This window comes from Herpailurus yagouaroundi, unplaced genomic scaffold (genome assembly GCF_014898765.1).
Source record: "Herpailurus yagouaroundi ecotype Mexico unplaced genomic scaffold, PumYag 100, whole genome shotgun sequence".
Classification (NCBI taxonomy): domain Eukaryota; kingdom Metazoa; phylum Chordata; class Mammalia; order Carnivora; family Felidae; genus Herpailurus; species Herpailurus yagouaroundi.
The window spans coordinates 82,923,315-82,934,942 of record NW_024412391.1 but is presented as its reverse complement, the minus strand read 5'-3'; the positions used below and the strand labels follow the sequence as shown (position 1 = coordinate 82,934,942).

General features: G+C 40.7%; 1 long non-coding RNA gene across 1 annotated transcript in view; it reads left to right on the top strand.

Annotated features, from left to right (window-relative positions):
* LOC121028874 (uncharacterized) overlaps positions 1-11,628 on the top strand; it is a 161,223-nt gene that overhangs the window by 40,265 nt on the left and 109,330 nt on the right. Inside the window, exon 2 of the long non-coding RNA XR_005789477.1 lies at positions 6,180-6,403. This is a non-coding gene — a long non-coding RNA (uncharacterized LOC121028874). The remainder of the gene's footprint in view (positions 1-6,179; positions 6,404-11,628) is intronic.

Genomic DNA, 11,628 nt, shown 5'->3' with positions numbered 1-11,628 from the left:
CTCTTATGCTTTGGCTCTCTCCCACTCTAACCTCTTTTTTTTTTTTCTTCCCCTCCCCCATGGGTTCCTGTTAAGTTTCTCAGGATGCACATAAGAGTGAAACCATATGGTATCTGTCTTTCTCTGTATGGCTTATTTCACTTAGCATCACACTCTCCAGTTCCATCCACGTTGCTACAAAAGGCCATATTTCATTTTTTCTCATTGCCACGTAGTATTCCATAGTGTATATAAACCACAATTTCTTTATCCATTCATCAGTTGATGGACATTTAGGCTCTTTCCATAATTTGGCTATTGTTGAGAGTGCTGCTATGAACATTGGGGTACAAGTGCCCCTATGCATCAGTACTCCTGTGTCCCTTGGATAAATTCCTAGCAGTGCTATTGCTGGGTCATAGGGTAGGTCTATTTTAATTTTCTGAGGAACCTCCACACTGCTTTCCAGAGTGGCTGCACCAATTTGCATTCCCACCAACAGTGCAAGAGGGTTCCCGTTTCTCCACATCCTCTCCAGCATCTATAGTCTCCTGATTTGTTCATTTTGGCCACTCTGACTGGCGTGAGGTGATGCCGGAGTGTGGTTTTGATTTGTATTTCCCTGATAAGGAAGGACGCTGAACATCTTTTCATGTGCCTGTTGGCCATCCGGATGTCTTCTTTAGAGAAGTGTCTATTCATGTTTTCTGCCCATTTCTTCACTGGGTTATTTGCTTTTCGGGTGTGGAGTTTGGTGAGCTCTTTATAGATTTTGGATACTAGCCCTTTGTCCGATATGTCATTTGCAAATATCTTTTCCCATTCCGTTGGTTGCCTTTTCGTTTTGTTGGTTGTTTCCTTTGCTGTGCAGAAGCTTTTTATCTTCATAAGGTCCCAGTAGTTCACTTTTGCTTTTAATTCCCTTGCCTTTGGGGATGTGTCAAGTAAGAAATTGCTATGGCTGAGGTCAGAGAGGTCTTTTCCTGCTTTCTCCTCTAGGGTTTTGATGGTTTCCTGTCTCACATTCAGGTCCTTTATCCATTTTGAGTTTATTTTTGGAATGGTGTGAGAAAGTGGTCTAGTTTCAATCTTCTGCATGTTGCTGTCCAGTTCTCCCAGCACCATTTGTTAAAGAGACTGTCTGTTTTCCATTGGATATTCTTTCCTGCTTTGTCAAAGATGAGTTGGCCATACGTTGTGGGTCTAGTTCTGGGGTTTCTGTTCTATTCCATTGGTGTATGTGTCTGTTTTTGTGCCAATACCATGCTATCTTGATGATGACAGCTTTGTAGTAGAGGCTAAAGTCTGGGATTGTGATTCCACCTGCTTTGGTCTTCTTCAAAATTACTTTGGCTATTCGGGGCTTTTTGTGGTTCCATATGAATTTTAGGATTGCTTGTTCTACTTTCGAGAAGAATGCTGGTGCAGTTTTGATTGGGATTGCATTGAATGTGTAGATAGCTTTGGATAATATTGACATTTTGACAATATTTATTCTTCCAATCCATGAGCAGGGAATGTCTTTCCATTTCTTTAAATCTTCTTCAATTACCTTCATAAGCTTTCTATAGTTTTCAGCATACATATCTTTTACATCTTTGGTTAGATTTATTCCTATGTATTTTATGCTTCTTGGTGCAATTGTGAATGGGACCAGTTTCTTTATTTGTCTTTCTGTTGCTTCATTGTTAGTGTATAAGAATGCTACTGATTTCTGTACATTGATTTTGTATCCTGCAACTTTGTGAATTCATGTATCAGTTCTAGCAGACTTTTGGTGGAGTCTATCGGATTTTCCATGTATAATATCATGTCATCTGCAAAAAGCGAAAGCTTGACTTCATCTTTGCCAATTTGGATGCCTTTGATTTCCTTTTGTTGTCTGATTGCTGATGCTAGAACTTCCAACACTATGTTAAACAACAGCGGTGAGAATGGACATCCTTGTTGTGTTCCTGATCTCAGGGAAAAAGCTCTCAGTTTTTCCCCTTTGAGGATGATGTTAGCTGTGGGCTTGTCATAAATGGCTTTTATGATCTTTAAGTATGTTCCTTCTATCCCGACTTTCTCAAGGGTTTTTATTAAGAAAGGGTGCTGGATTTTGTCAAAGGCCTTTTCTGCATCGATTGACAGGATCATATGGTTCTTCTCTTTTTTGTTGTTAATGTGATGTATCACGTTGATTGATTTGCGAATGTTGAACCAGCCCTGCATCCCAGGAATGAATCCCAGTTGATCATGGTGAATTATTCTTTTTATATGCTGTTGAATTCGATTTGCTACTATCTTATTGAGAATTTTTGCATCCATATTCATCAGGGATATTGGCCTGCAGTTCTCTTTTTTACTGGGTCTTTGGTTTAGGAATCAAAGTAATACTGGCTTCATAGAATGAGTCTGGAAGTTTTCCTTCCCTTTCTATTTTTTGGAATAGCTTGAGAAGGATAGGTATTATCTCTGCTTTAAACGTCTGGTAGAACTCCCCTGGGAAGCCATCTGGTCCTGGACTCTTATTTGTTGGGAGATTTTTGATGACTGATTCAATTTCTTCGCTGGTTGTGGGTCTGTTCAAGCTTTCTATTTCCTCCTGATTGAGTTTTGGAAGGGTGTGGGTGTTTAGGAATTTGTCCATTTCTTCCAGGTTGTCCAATTTGTTGGCATATAATTTTTCATAATATTCCCTGATAATCGCTTGTATCTCTGAGGGATTGGTTGTAACAATTCCATTTTCATTCATGATTTTATCTATGTGGGTCATCTCCCGTTTCTTTTTGAGAAGCCTGGCTAGAGGTTTGTCAATTTTGTTTATTTTTTCAAGAAACCAACTCTTGGTTTCGTTGATCTGCTCTACAGTTTTTTTAGATTCTGTATTGTTTATTTCTGCTCTGATCTTTATTATTTCTCTTCTTCTGCTGGGTTTGGGGTGTCTTTGCTGCTCTGCTTCTGTTTCCTTTAGGTGTGCTGTTAGATTTTGTATTTGGGATTTTTCTTGTTTCTTGAGATAGGCCTGGATTGCAATGTATTTTCCTCTCAGGACTGCCTTTGCTGCGTCCCAAAGTGTTTGGATTGTTGTATTTTCATTTTCATTTGTTTCCATATATTTTTTAATTTCTTCTCGAATTGCCTGGTTGACCCACTCATTCGTTAGTAGGGTATTCTTTAACTTCCATGCTTTTGGAGGTTTTCCAGACTTTTTCCTGTGGTTGATTTCAAGCTTCATAGCATTGTGGTCTGAAAGTATGCATGGTATGATTTCAATTCTTGTATACTTATGAAGGGCTGTTTTGTGACCCAGTATGTGATCTATCTTGGAGAATGTTCCATGTGCACTCGAGAAGAAAGTATATTCTGTTGCTTTAGGATGCAGTGTTCTAAATATGTCAAGTCCATCTGATCCAATATCTCATTCAGGGCCCTTGTTTCTTTATTGACCGTGTGTCTAGGTGATCTATCCATTTCTGTAAGCGGAGTGTTAAAGTCCCCTGCAATTACCACATTCTTATCAATAAGTTGCTTATGTTTGTGAGTAATTGTTTTATATATTTGGGGGCTCCTGTATTTGGTGCATAGACATTTATAATTGTCAGCTCTTCCTGATGGATAGACCCTGTGAATATTATATAATGCCCTTCTTGATCTCTTGTTACAGCCTTTAATTTAAAGTCTAGTTTGTCTGATATAAGTATGGCTACTCCAGCTTTCTTTTGACTTCCAGTGGCATGATAAATAGTTTTCCATCCCCTCACTTTCAATCTGAAGGTGTCCTCAGGTCTAAAATGAGTCTCTTGTAGACAGCAAATAGATGGGTCTTGTTTTTTTTATCCATTCTGATACCCTATGTCTTTTGGTTGGCGCATTTATTCCATTTACATTCACTGTTATTATAGAAAGATATGGGTTTAGAGTCATTGTGATGTCCATAGGTTTCATGCTTGTAGCAATGTCTCTGGTACTTTGTCTCACAGGATCCCCCTTAGCATCTCTTGTAGGGCTGGTTTAGTGGTGACGAATTCCTCCAGTTTTTGTTTGTTTGGGAAGACCTTTATCTCTCCTTCTATTCTAAATGACAGACTTGCTGGATAAAGGATTCTCGGCTGCATATTTTTTCTGTTCATCACATTGAAGATCTCCTGCCATGCCTTTTTGGCCTGCCAAGTTTCAGTAGAGAGATCAGTCACGAGTCTTATAGGTCTCCCTTTATATGTTAGAGCACGTTTATCCCTAGCTGCTTTCAGAATTTTCTCTTTATCCTTGTATTTTGCCAGTTTCACTATGATATGTCATGCAGAAGATCAATTCAAGTTATGTCTGAAGGGAGTTCTCTGTGCCTCTTGGATTTCAATGCCTTTTTCCTTCCCCAGACCCGGGAAGTTCTCAGCTATAATTTCTTCAAGTACCCCTTTAGCACCTTTCCCTCTCTCTTCCTCCTCTGGAATACCAATTATGCGTATATAATTTCTCTTTAGTGCATCACTTAGCTCTCTAATTTTCCCCTCATACTCCTGGATTTTTTTTATCTCTTTTTCTCAGCTTCTTCTTTTTCCAAATTTTATCTTCTAGTTCACCTATTCTCTCCTCTGCCTCTTCAATCTAAGCCGTAGTTGTCTCCATTTTATTTTGCAGCTCATTGATAGCATTTTTTAGCTCCTCCTGGCTGTTCCTTAGTCCCTTGATCTCTGTAGCAAGAGATTCTCTGCTGTCCTTTATACTGTTTTCAAGCCCAGCGATTAATTTCATGACTATTATTCTGAATTCACTTTCTGTTATATTGTTTAAATCATTTTTGATCAGTTCGTTAGCTGTTGTTATTTCCTGGACATTTTTCTGAGGGGAATTCTTCCATTTCGACATTTTGGATAGTCCCTGGAGTGGTGCGGGACTGCGGGGCACTTCCCCTGTGCTGTCTTGAATAACTTGTGTTGGTGGGCAGGGCCGCAGTCAGACCTGATGTCTGCCCCCAGCCCACTGCTGGGGCCACAGTCAGACTGGTGTGTGCCTTCTCTTCCCCTCTCCTAGGGGTGGGATTCACTGTGGGGTGGCGTGGCCCGTCTGGGCTACTTGCACACTGCCAGGCTTGTGGTGCTGGGGATGTGGTTATTAGCTGGGGTGGATCGGCCAGGTGCACAGGGGCAGGAGGGGCAGGCTCAGCTCGCTTTTCCTTTGGAGTTCCACTTTGAGAGGGGCCCTGCAGCACCAGGAGGGAGTCAGACCCGCCGGAGGGATGGATCCGCAGAAGCACAGCTTTGGGTGTTTGTGTGGTACAAGTAAGTTCCCTGGCAGGAACTGGTTCCCTTTGGGATTTTGGCTGGGGGATGGGCAAGGGAGATGGTGCTGGTGAGCGCCTTGTGCCACGCCAAGCTGCGCTCCTTCGTCCGGGGCTGAACAACTCTCCCTCCCGTTGTCCTCCAGCCGTCCTGTTCTCTGAGCAGAGCTGTTAGTTTATAACCTTCCAGATGTCAAGTCCCACTTGCTGTCGGAACACTCCGTCAGGCCCCTCCACTTTTTCAAGCCAAACTCCAGGACTCTGCTTGGCCAGCGGGCTGCCCCTCTCCCAGCTCCCTCCTGCCAGTCCCTGGAGTGCGCACCGCCTCTCCGCCCTTCCTACCCTCTTCCGTGCACCTCTCCTCTGTGCTTGGCTCTGGAGACTCCGTTCTGCTAGTCTTCTGGCGGTTTTCTGGGTTATTTAGGCAGGTGTAAGTGATCAGCAGGACGTGCAGTGAGCCCAGCGTCCTCCTATGCCACCATCTTCCCAGGATCCTACCAATGGCCTTCTAATAGGTAAATAAATATTATATCTTAGTAACTCACTTGAACCCTCTTGTCCCATTCTTTGCATTTAATTTTTTAAGTTTATTTATTTTTGAGAGAGAAACAGAGAGCGTGAGCTGGGGAAGGGCAGAGAGAGAAATGGAAACACAGAATCCCAAGCAGGCTCCATCCACACTGTCAGCACAGAGCCCAATGTGAGGCTCAAACTTGTGAATAGCGAGATCATGACCTGAGTCAAAACCAAGAGTCGAATGCTTAAGCTTAACCGACTGAGCCACCCATGCGCCCCACATTCTTTGCATGTTAATGGAGGACAATATTAGATAAATGAATCATTAAATTTTAGGAACAAGCACAAGGAAAGTGCTTTGAGAAGACTTAATAGAATCAAGCAACTTGTATCACATAATCACTCTTTACTACCCTTACAGGAAGGCTGGCTCTACTCGTACTAGGTAAGAGTGTACTTCTCTACTATGTTCCCAGGATGACACAAGGGAACAAACTCTTCATTTGAAGACACATGTTAACTCTCCCTTTGGAGCTCACCATAAGCCCTATAAATCAGTCAGCTCAATCAATGTCTTCAGTCTATTTGCATTGCCAAGAGTGCTACCCATACTCAAACCGACACTGCCTCTTCAGTTTTCAACAGGTAGCTATTTCTGTTAAGCTCCTTCATCATTAAATTCTCAGACTTGCACTCTAAAAGTGCAAGTATGCAGTCAGCAGTATGGAAGTAAGCAGGTAGATTTACAAAGTCAAACCCAGTGAGGTTGAGCAGTCTAGAGCTGAAATGAGAATCCAGCAAATTTAAAGGTGTGTATGCTATGTGACCTAGCAATTTGACTCCTAGTATATATCCTCAATGTGCCCAAGGTAACAGTATGCAATTGCTAATGAAATGACAAAAAAAATGGAGCCTGTCTACTTATTTATGGAAAAGAAAAATATATAGCAGCAAAACTGAATGAGAATTACATTTATTCATAGCCATGAATCTCAAATATATGTTAGTGAAAAAGGCAGGAATAACATATACAATAAGACACCAAGGGGCGCCTGGGTGGTGCAGTCGGTTAAGCGTCCGACTTCAGCCAGGTCACGATCTCGCGGTCCGTGAGTTCGAGCCCCGCGTCAGGCTCTGGCCTGATGGCTCAGAGCCTGGAGCCTGTTTCCGATTCTGTGTCTCCCTCTCTCTCTGCCCCTCCCCCGTTCATGCTCTGTCTCTCTCTGTCCCAAAAATAAATAAACATTAAAAAAAAAATATGGATGGAAGTGATAAATAGAAAATTCAGGATGCTGGTTAGCTCTTGGGAGGGATTTATAGGAAAGAGATTAAAGAGGAATACAGAGAGATTCTATTGTGACTATAATATATAATAATTAATTTCTTAAGCTGGGTAGTGGGTACAGGAGCCTCAATGTATTATTCTTGGTATTTTTTTATATGTCTGAAATATTCTTCTTAACAAAATAAAAGATAAATTTTAGGATGAACTGATTCATAAATTAATATTGAACTGTTGCAGACCATGTGATTCTAAATAAAAATCACATCAGCTCTCAGTGATGCATTCTCCTTTTCTGAAATGAGGGACTTGAACTAAGAGATATCTAAAGTCCCTTCCACCCCCCCCAAAAAGAATTAAATCTTTCAACCTGAAGTTTCTCCAAATAAATGCTGTGTTTCTCAAAGACAGGGAACATGTCTTTACAGCTTTCCATGTTCAGTGTCTTTTCCATTGTCCATAGATTCCCAATAAATTTTAAGGTCTTACATAATAATATAATGTATAGTGACTGAATAAACAAGCAGTTACAATAAAAACAACAAAACCCTTTTTTTGCATTATTAGCTCCTCCAAAGTCAGATAGTTGTTTAGAAAATGGTACAAAGTGACTGTAATCAATTCTGGGTTCCGTGTGTGAAGTAGTATCCAAGGAGAAACTGCTTTCTCAGTCAATACCACACCTTTAGCTATACCTAACTATGCAGATCAAGTATGCTTTTGATTACAGACAAAAGAGAAAGTATCCTCATGGTTCTCCTGTTAATCCCTACCACTGGAATTTCAAAAGGATCCCCCTTAGGCCTGCCTAGCTGGCTCAGTCCATAAAGCAAGTGACACTTGATCTTGGGGTTGTGAGTTTGAGCCCCATGTAAGGTATAGAATTTACTTTTAAAAAAATAAATGAAACCAAAAGGATTCCCCTTTGATGATGAGTAAGAGGTAATATTTTCTTAAAAATGCAAAGTTCAAAAGTGTCAATCCAATTTTCACTCCTTAAAGAGCACGTGGAAACAGATAATTTGGGTGGTATACATACAGCTTCAGTCTTACTTAACTTTTAAAATACCCCCAAATATATTCGCCTGTCCCACCCCTGCCCCCTGAATATTGTTTGACAGTTACTTTGGACCTCACTTTGTTCTGAAATCTCTGTGCATTTTTGGCTCATGTGTACTTGGAAAGTACTTGTACTTGCTTAGAAATAGCAGGAAGATTTTATCAGGAATTGGAGGTGATCAAAGAGATTGTCCAAAGAGCAGAAAATTGAGATTGGTGTCTTACCTAGTACCCTGGTAAGGGGTCTGTGAGGCTTTAGCCTAGGATGTAATTGTGCTTGGAAAAGAGACCATGTTGGGGAGAAATTCACAGTTCTTATATAGACCACTTATGCTGGACAATACTTAGAGATTACAGCTGAATATGGGGAGTTATTCAATGGAGTGGAATCAATGCCAGAAAACGTATTTCCTAATTGGTCCTATTGTACATGGAGTGCCAATGAATGCAGCCACAGAGTGCTGAAATGATTAATCACTGAATTTCAAGAATGCACTCAGGTGCCATTAAGCAAAAACTGAAACTCAGAACCTGTTTATCCCAGTGAAGCTTAATATTGCTTAGGCTATGGTAAAGATGGTGGGGAGCAAGTTATCAACTCATCTTCCCAGCTTAATGGCCAGAAGAGGAGATTTAAAGGAGATTTTCTAACTCTAGCTGGCCTAGTTTCTCTTGTCATTTTGAGAAAATGAGTCTTCTTCTTCTTTAGAAAGACAAGTAGATCTCTCCTGTGGCCAGAATAAACTGACAGGAATACACTTTTGTCAGTAAATTAGATAGAGTTTGGTTCATGAAAAACACAAAAAAAAGCCAACTCGGTGGGAGCAAACAAGTTGAGTTGAAAGTCAATTAACTTCACCCTCTGCAACCTAGTTATACAATGAAAGCGTTTTAAAAGATGAAAATTTGGTTGTGTCCAGCAAATATTATATTTATTTGGAGCCTGATTCTTTGTTTTTTAGACAGGGAGATGCTTATAACAATAGAGGAAAGTTACTAAGCAAATATAAACATAAATGTGGAACTAAGCTTACCCATATGGATAGATATACATGAGACAGTATGACAAATCAGAAATAAAGTGGGGATATAATGAGGTCAAAAGGAAAGAATTGAGAGTTTGGGAACAAGTGCTACTGGTCTGATAACTGTGGACAGTTAACTGTGAATCTGAGGCCGAAATTTGAGGAACTTTGAAATCTAGTTAAAGAGTTTGCAGGGGAAATGACTTGATGTAGCAGTGTGGTGGGCACTAGGATCCCCCTTCAATGAAGATTCATGTCCCAGCTCCTGAGAGTGCTTTGAGACAGCAGAGCTCAATTGTCAGTTCCTTTAGGGATTGTCTTATCTGCAAAGAGCCACCTCCTCCAAGGTTATGCCCTGCCCCAAGGTGGCCAGCATCTGGTGATTGATCAACATGGGGACCTCAGTTAGCATATGAGCTGCCATATTGTGTAGGGTCTTAAAGGTATAAATGGCACCTTTCATACTGCATTCCAGACGTGGTCGAGGAACTCTGTACAGTTGTGAGTGCATAGAGCAGTAGGTATAATTTGTTTGTAGCTGAGAAGGACAATGTACACCAGAAGGCCACTTCTGGAGGCCCAGCAGTGGGCTAAGAACTTTCTCAATGACTCTCCTCTCATAGTGGGGAATGAGTCTGGGGTGGCTCCTGCTCACAGGGCTCAGAGAGCTGATTTAGGGTGAATGGGTTACAGCATTCTTTTATCTGCTGGCCAGTCTAGCTTCAAATTTTACCACAAATCTATGCTTTAGGACAAGGGTGCTCTTTTTAGCTTTATATATTTGCTTAGTAAAATTATGTGACCACTTACTATTAATTTAACATCCTGAAGTATAAGGGAAAGAAACCGTGAGCCAGGCATAACTTATCTGCAACCTGAGCAACTAGTTCCTTTGGAATCAGACACAGAAATATGGGTGGGTTTTAAAGTCTTCTGATGAACTTGTGCAGACAATTTAGGTTTACAGTCACTTTTGTATCCAGTATTCCAAAACAGTAGTGCCTGGGACCTGTTTGCTCTTCAGGGTATTGTTGGCTTAAAGAGAGAGATGTCTTCAAATTCAAACTCTTTATCACTGAAGAATCTAAATTACATCTGCCCAGGAAACCTGAATTCCACCATTGCTGCCTGGGCACTTGTAGATAAAGTGTCTCGTTGTTCATGGCTCTGGGTCCTGGAAGACTTTTTTAATTAACACAGCCTCTTTCTTTTGTCAGCTTCACTCCATTTAGGGTGGAGCTGCTTAGAGTTAATTTTAAATTACAAAACTAGTCCTTGAGAGGCTGGCCACAACCAGATCCAAACTGCAACTCTATTTGCTGTTACCTTCATTTCTACCTGGTTTTGTCTCCTAACTGGTGCTGTGATAAGATCAGCAGTGACTTTAGGAAGACATAGAATGAGGGAAAAAAGAGAAATTTAAGGCCTTTTATTCTAACTTCTGCAGGAAGTTTAGTAGGCAAAGGAATATTTTTGTTTACCTCTAGCTTTTTAAAAAATTTCTATTTAATCAACAAACTGTATTCATCAGAAAAAAAAAAAAAACAACAACCTCCCGATACTTGAGCAAGTGGATGCTTATTGTCTGAATAATCTGCTAAGGGGCAATGAGAAGATCAAGAATAATATTTTTAAGGAAGCAGCCCAGTCAGTGTGGTAAACATTAGTGCTGCTGTCCAGTATTATTTGTTGTTCTCTTCCTCTGAGCCCTGGGGAAGACTGCACTTCCCATTCTTTGAAGTTAGCAGACATGTGATTCGCTTTAGTCAATGACATGTGAGAAGGCATGCCTATTAATTCTGGGTAGAAGTATTCAAGAGGCAATGTGTAATCCTTATGCTTGCTTTTTCCCTGCTACGACAAACACTTAAAGTATCATGAAATAAATTTTTACTTATTCCTGCAGGTAACCTAGGCTATCCTAGCTAACTAAGCTAACTATTGTGACACTGATCATCCTCAAAGACAATATCTATATTAATATCTGGGGATTACATAATCAAAAAGTCTTCTGGTTGCTCAGTCAGCAAATCTTATTCTCTCTGAAATTTTAGTGCATCACTCTTATGTGACAAAGGAGAACAAAAGATCACCAAATATTTGAGGAAGACTCCAACTTGAGAGGCCAAGTACAAAGCCAACAGGAAAAAAAAAAGAACTCAGGAAAAACACAGATAACATGTACCAGGAGAAAAGAAATTATCATTTATATCCTCAGAAAGATGAGAGCTATTCTATCCATGAAAGAAAACAGAAAGCTGTATAAAGTGAAAAAATAGAATTGTTGGGAAGCCTGGGTGGCTCATTCAGTTAAGCCTCCAACTCCTGATTTTGGCTCAGGTCATAATCTCTCAGTCATGAGATCGAGCCGCATGTTAGGCTCTGTACTAAGCATAGAACCTGCTTGGGATTCTCTCTCTCCCTCTCTCTCTCTCTCTGCTCCTCCTCTGCTTGTGTTCTCTCTCTCTCTCTCTCTCTCTCTCTCTCTCTCTCTCTCTCTCTCT